The sequence below is a fragment of the Salarias fasciatus genome, chromosome 7, assembly GCF_902148845.1.
Source record: "Salarias fasciatus chromosome 7, fSalaFa1.1, whole genome shotgun sequence".
Lineage (NCBI taxonomy): Eukaryota > Metazoa > Chordata > Actinopteri > Blenniiformes > Blenniidae > Salarias > Salarias fasciatus.
This window is the reverse complement of record NC_043751.1, coordinates 12,666,372-12,674,020: the sequence shown is the minus strand read 5'-3', so window position 1 is coordinate 12,674,020 and position 7,649 is coordinate 12,666,372.

Genomic DNA, 7,649 nt, shown 5'->3' with positions numbered 1-7,649 from the left:
TGGTGAACATACCTGCAGAGAGGACGGGGTTCATGGCGAGGTCTGCCTACTGGGAGTGTTCTGGGCTTTAGAGACCTTGTCCTGTTCCCCACAGAGCCGCTGATCAGGCTGGAGGGGACAGCATGGGTTTAAAGGCGACACCCAGAACCGCGCCAGTCGCAGCTACGCCTGCTCACTGGAAATAAAGTCAAGACTGTAACTAACAAGCATTCATTTAATTGTGAGGAGTAATGAAGGAGTACCTGGATAGACTCCAGATAAATGTTTAACAGTTCAGTAAACTATTTAACAGCCCTGTTCACTTAATATAGCTTCCATAAGCCTATAAATGTTTCTAGTTTTTCCCCTCGTGTTTGACCTTTTGTATGGAAGTGCATTGCATTAGTGGGAAAGCGCAGCAGGGTTTCTGAGGTAATGATATAAAGTGAGTTGGGTCTTTTTTCTTCCTAAATGAAGCTTTGTATTTATATGTCTCACAGTGGCTGCAGATATAAAGGCATTGATAAGCAGGAATCGCTGATGATCAGTGGAGCTGAATTGAGCCAGTCGGTTGCAGAATATATAGTGACAAAGTTTGGAATGGAGGCTGAAAACAGGAAGTGGGTCGTTTCTGTTTTCAGATCGATACTGCTCAGTAGCTCTGCTCCTTTTTTAGTTGTGTGCACTGTACTGTGACATCCTCACGCTTTGAGTTTCTCACAGCTCCCCCAACCCTTTAAACCACTCTTTTCTTCTTCTTCTCCTAAATATTTGGCGCTCGCTTTTTCCAGTTGTTGAGCCTCAGCAGGTAAAAAAGGCTTTCGACAGAACCAAATAAAAGTTTTATCGAGCCCATGTGTTCTGATGGAGCTGGGAAAGCACGTTCGCTCATATTCTTCTGAAGTGACCGGGACTTGGTGCTGTAAAGTTCTCTCATTGTTAATCATCCTGATGAGTTTTCCTCATCAGAGAAATCTGAGAAATCCCCCAGTTTGAAATGCAGTGGCCTTGACCAGGAAACCTTGGATTTGATGGTGTTATAAATGACTTTATCTTCGTGTCTGTGTCAATGATATTCAACTTTGGAAACATTTCAAGGACTAATAATTACTTTTGTTGGACTGAGTATCCTTTCTTTTTTTTTTTTTTTTTTTTGGTGCCTTCGTGTCTCTGATGCATTGCATTTCCAGCATTTCCCACGAGCGAACAAGTACAGGATGTTTTCAATGAAGTGAGAGAAGGTTGCTTCCAAGACCGTGACTGCAGAGGCGACCTCAGTTGGGAGTGAACAGATTGATAGAAGGACTGGCAGGCAGATTTGGAAAGGCGACAGGAGCTGTGAAGGAAACGCCGGGCTGCCGCCGCTGCTGCTACCCTGAAGTGACATTTGCTCGCTCAACCCTGGAGATGAGTTTGCATCCTCCTTCCTCTAAACTCGCAGGATGATGCCAATCCCTTTGCCTTAGTTCCCTGTGGAAAATCCCAGACAAACTTTTTTTCTGTTTTGGATAAATCCCAGCATGTTTGCAGATGTGAAGTTCTTCGCTCCTAGTGATGTTAGCTCTCCCTGTACTGACATCTGAACCTCATTAGGCTCTCCCATTTGTCATGTGTCACACTATCCCTAAGCGTCGGTTCTGTTGTCCTGCTGCTTCGAAGCTGGATGGTCTCCATCGTCTGCGGCTCTGCTTACACCCGGGCCTGAATCATCCATCTGAGTTTCTCATTGTGAGCAGAAAGCTCGCCTTCGCTTTGGCTGCCTGCGCCGCTGTCTCCGCGAAGAATGAAGGCATTACATCAAGAACAAAAGCGATGAGCTGCTGCTCTAAATCCCAGTTTGGAATCGTCCTTCCCTGAGCCTGAATCGTATTCAAAGAGAGGAATGCAGAAAAATAAGACTGACTGGTCGACAAATAACACAATAGCAGAGACTGATTCGATGTGCTCGTCCATAAAGGGGTTTATCAGACGGTATTGTCTTTTAAGTGTGGAGGAGGTGATCGGGATTAGCTGTTAGCATTGTTGGAACAAAAAGTGGAACATTGCATCCATCATTGCTAAACATCAATGTTCAAATGTCTTCTTTTCCACGAAGAGCTTTTCTGTTACTGTTTCAACAAGCTCCTGTTTACTGGTGGAAGATCCTCTTAACCCTGAGCCAACTTGGTCCTCCTGACTATAACAGCAGTCTGTAACTGATCAGCACTGAAGTTTACCTGTATGAGAATATCTGCTGCTGTCAACAGAATGTTAGTTTGTCTCTTCTCATTAGTTCCTGAAGCCGTTTCATTAAAAAATGATATTCAGCGTCTTCCTCCATAATTTGAGCTGAAGATATTTAGTAGATTAGCCACTAATATGCTAAATACACACTCTCCATTCCTTTTTAAAGACGGAATCAGTAACTTGTTCAAGGACCAAGATTCAGTAACTTACCCAACACTGTTAATGACTTCTGGCTTTGGAAACAGTAACAGAGCGACAGAAATAGTTCCACACAGTTTTACTTGCAGCAGTATTATTGCTCTTAAAGTATGGGGGATCCATGTTGGGAGCTGGGGCAGTAACAAGGCGGTAATTCAGCTGGCAGACTGTTTGTAAACTGACTTCCTTTGTTAATATCCTTTTTTATTGGTTTTCCATCATGTTTCTGATCCTCATGCTACAGCAAGGAGCCCTAATGGTCTTTTTATTGAGTGGCCGCTCCATCGCAGCGGTTTTCGTTCAAGTCTTTGTGAGATGTTGGAAGTCTATTATGACATGACTGTCCGTCCATAGCTCTGACTCCTTGTATTATTCATTACTCATTTATTTAAAGACTGTGCGCAAATATATTTTGACAGCTTTGGAGCTTTCCATTAGTGCAGAGAGCGTTCAGCAGAAGTGGTCAATAAGCTGTCCTGAAACGGCCCTGACTGTTGACCCCTTTGGTTAACACGAGGACCCGGCTCTGTCTAAACATCTTCCAGCTGAAGAAACCAGTCGATTCTCAGCGGTGGTCCCTTGGATAATGCGTCTCAGTGTTCCTCCCATCAAGGCAGCTCCCATACATCAACGAGAGGATTTGTAAAGCAATCCCAATACTTCAGTATTAAAAACAGCAGCGTAATGGTACAATTACAACCAGGCTATGTGCTGTTTTTACTCCAGGTAATATAGATTTTTTGCAACTTTTAACTACTATCAGATAGATATATAAATGCTTATCGGTTATTTCACTTTAAAGTCATCAAACTAACCCCACTGTTTCATCCTCATCCTCATAAAGTGTTGCCTGGTATTGACTCAGTTACCATGCAAATATCAGATTACAAGCCAGAGAAACGGGGAAAGAGTCTCGAGATTACGTAAGTTGTCGTTCCAGTTGACCTGCTGGCAGTGAATGGGGAGGTCTTCGTTAATGAGTTAATGTCACGCGCCTTCTTCGTGCTCAATGCGCCTTCAACGTGCGCGATCCGCCTCAGTGTCAAACGGCCCCGTGGCCATTTACCCAGTGTCAGCCTCCCTCTCCACTCTCCCATCTGACGCTGAGGCTCAACAATGGCAACAGCTTTTATTAATTGTTGAGAATATTCCATCAGCTGTGCAGTGTGTCACGGGTGCTGGAGGAAACATGAATGCACGTACTATACAGCGTGATGTTTTGCATTTATATTCTGGTTATGACTGAAATACTGAAGGATCCATTGAAATAAATTGTGATATAAAGCTGGAGTACATCCAGATAATAATAAATATAAGCATAAACTGGTATTACTCTATATCCAAGCCAGCATGAAACTATTTTTCCGACTTTTAATCATGATTAATGTATTTATTAGTCAATAAATCCGTGGTTGAAGTGTTTTCCTCCACATGTAGTCAGATGAAAATACATAAACAATTTTCTGACTACTTTCGAGCTTGTTCCTGGAGCCTGTGTGGCTCCGCTCCTGATTTCTCGCCACCGTCAGTGTGTTTGATGTCTGACAGCCGTTACATTGTCCCAGCTTTGACACCATGTCTTAATCGTGTCAAGTTGACGGGCTGATTCATGATGGTCAAGGGCAGCGGTGGGGTGATACTGATTGGAGAGCGCTGCGCTGTGCTGTGGCGACGGAGGCAGAAGCGATTGGCGAGGGCTGTTTTCTGTGTTCTGAACTCGGGCCCTCGGGGAGAAGCAATTAGTGAAGGCACATTAACCATGGCTAACGTCAGCCCCCCCCCCCCTTCTACCTCATGTGAAATACTGTAAGTCTCGGTCCTTGTAGGTACTGTGCCTTCACGTCTTTCCCAGACACACGCCTCTGCAGGATGGAGGTCATAAGTGACTGATGTGGCCATGTGGGAATAATGTCATGCCTCTTTTCTGCTTTTAACCAATTCCCTCCTGTCAAATTGCTTGAGATCATCCTCGACCTCAGACAGAGTGAAGACTCCTCTCATTATGACACACGTGATGCATGCAGGATAACGTCAAGAGGAATTACTCACAGGACATAAAGTTATACAAAAACCACTGCCAGAGCAGTTGAGCTCATCAGCATTATCTCCACATCATCGGCATTTCCCCCATTGTCACGATAGGTATCAGCAGGGCTTACTGGTAGTATAGAGTTTCCTCTTCTCTCTCGGATGAAGCCCCATTTCCTCTGATGATTAAATACATTTACCCTTGAAATATGATTGGCCTGCTACCTTCCTCTTTGCGGCCTCCCACTTTCCGGGCTTCAGTTATTCGTCAGGATTTCTGCCCGGTTGTCTGTGTGGTCCGTCTTTATTCCCTTCTCTCTTATCTGTCACCCTCCATCCAGACCCTCCTCCCTTCATTATCTTCTTGTGATATCGAGCATTAGGCTCTGACAGCTACAACTCTATTTTTCTATTTCCTCCTCACATTAGGCAATTTCCTAGTGGAAGATGAAAGTCCATCAATCCCATATGGCTTTAGCCGGCCTGCGAACAGGAAATGGAGTATGATGTGTGTGATTTACCAAGTGTGTGTAAATCTATTTCTCTCTCTCACTCTTCTTCTTTTTTTTAAAACTGCACATCATGTTTCTTTGGTTACACATCAGCATGATTCCATTTGCATAGTCAAAAAAGGCTGAAACACATCCAATAAGGATGATCTGTTGAGTGATGTTCAAACTGTGCATAAGTAATACAGCTCTGATCAGAGTGGTTTGTATGAAGTCGGACATCTGTGCACTTCTTTATTTATAATCTGTAATACAAGCAACGCTTGGAAGCCCAATTCTGTGCCTTATCTACATTTATAGGCACTGAACATTGACACGATCTCACACAAGAGATGTGAGACGGTCCAGACATGCAAGTGTGGACCAGTTTTTCCCAGCTTTTTGACCTTGGAGTCTCCAAGATTTCTTCAAAAAAAAGTCTGTGGAGCTCCTCTCTGATCTGTGATTTACCACAACATTAGAATGACTCCTGGCCTCTATCACCGCAACACGAAAGCCTTCAAACGACAGTCAGTGGAGAGTTTCACAGGTTTCCTCCAGACTGTTGAAAGCGTCTCATTGTGGGTTTCTTTGGTTCTGATGTACAAACAATGACAGCATAACATCTGAGCTGCCAAGAGTCGGGCCTCTCCTCTGTCCTCTGGCGCCTGCAAAATTGATCCTGGGCCTCAGGTTGGGTAGCACTGATCTAAACCGATATGTTGTCGGCACGTTTTTATTGTGTCAGTGGAATTATAAACATCCTTGAAACAGTGAAACAATTGAATTGAGCTTTGGTTATCCTCCAAATAAAACAGAGTATGATTTGAGAGCAGCCTGATTTTTTTATGTAAGTGATTTGCTGTTTTCAGGTTACTCTTAAATGAGCTGGGACCTCTCGCCTCCACACACACACGCATACACACACACACACACTCAGATGAAATGGGCATGTCACGCTAACCCTGGCATGGCTGCTCCTTCTTTCATCTCAGGGCCAGCCCACCTCTTTGAATGAACCCCTGCACTGCCTGATATGGAAATAAGTAGTGACTGTCAGCTTGTAAGCATACAAACCGGTGTCTTTTAGACTATCTGACAGCTATTAAGGTCAGAAAATAAGATCTTGCCTGTTCAGAAGTTTAAAAGAGGAATCTTTGAGCCCTGAACAACGTGAAAGCAGCTCTGTTGCCAAGTTCTCTGTATCTTTCCTAGAACCAGAATGGTCATGACTGTTTTGTTCCCGTCAGAATTAGCGGTGTTTGCACACAGGTAATAGCTAACCAAACCATTAACCTCTGATCTGTTTTTTTTTTTTCTTTAATGCCAGAAGCGACCACTTGACAGCCGTGTCCTCCAGATAACATCGAAAAGCTCTGTGCTTCTCATACTGAAGATTCATTCTCCCTCCAAAACAACTCAGCAAGAGGTTTAAAGTCTGATGACGAACGTCTAGCACCTCCTCCCGCTGACAGAGTTTTTAATGGACTGTTTCGACTGCTGGATGCTTTTCCTTCTTAAATCAGTTTTTCACAACTGTATATCATGTTTGTTATTGGTCTCACTCGCGCTGTAAATCACAGCTCAGTTTCAACATGCAGACATAAAAATGGAGGCTTGTAAACAATCGGATTCCCAGAAAGGTTGGGACAATGTGCATAATGTAAACAAAAACAGGATGCAGTAGCCCAAAAACAAAGGTTCTTTTCCAAAGACCAGGGAGGTATTTTTTGTTATTTACCTGACGGTTTCGGCAGCTGTACCTCCCTGGTCTTTGGAAAAGAACCTTTGTTTTTGGATTATAAATTGGAAAGACCAATGAACCTTTTTGGACTAGGATGCAGTAGCTCCCAAGCTTTTTACTCACAATATACCATAAACAACATTTTTCGATGTTGAATGGAAACATTTCAGAAAAGTTGTTTGTATTTTTTTTTTTTTTTAGTTCATTTGGAATTTGCTGAAAGCATTAAAAAGTGGGACTGGAGCAACCAAAAGCTGGAAAAGTAAGGGAAAAGCCAGATTCAGATTTTAGATGTGCAACAAGAGTATTCTTGAGAATAAAGTTTAAGTAAATTCCAAAACAGTGGAACAGGTGAAAAAATAAAATAAATAAATGTCCGCATTGGACAGACTTGATGTCACCATTTAAATAATATAAAACCTTAAATTCTTAAAAATTGTGGCGTATTTTAAAAAGGAATCCAATGATTGGCAAATGCCATGAATTCATATTAGTGAAAAAAAATCAGTCGCTGAAGTTTTGTGAGACAAACACTGACGCAGACAAAACTGTAGCTGCTCAACAGTCCTAGTTTGATTGGTTTTTTTTTCCCCACCTGGTCCACACCTCCCCTCCATCACACAGCCGAACGTCACCGTCACAATGAGATACATGACATCTGCACGCGGCAGCAGTTGTCAGAGGCGTGATGACAGGCTGCCTCCTGTTTTCAGAGAGAGAGGTGGAGGACACTCGTAATAAGGGCCGAGTGCGGCGAGCTGCGATGTGTGTGTGTGTGTGTGTGTGTGTGTGTTGCTCCGCAGTGAGGAGTGCGGAGTGGATGAGGGGCCTCTGCAGCCTCCTGCCTCTCAGGGCTCCTTTGGCCTGTGTATAATTGATGAGTAGAGTGAATAAGAGATGAGTTTGTGACTGTCAGGAAGCCTGATGGGGACTGACAGAGCTCAAGTTTGGCTCTCCTCATTTGGCTGATGATGACAATGATGGTG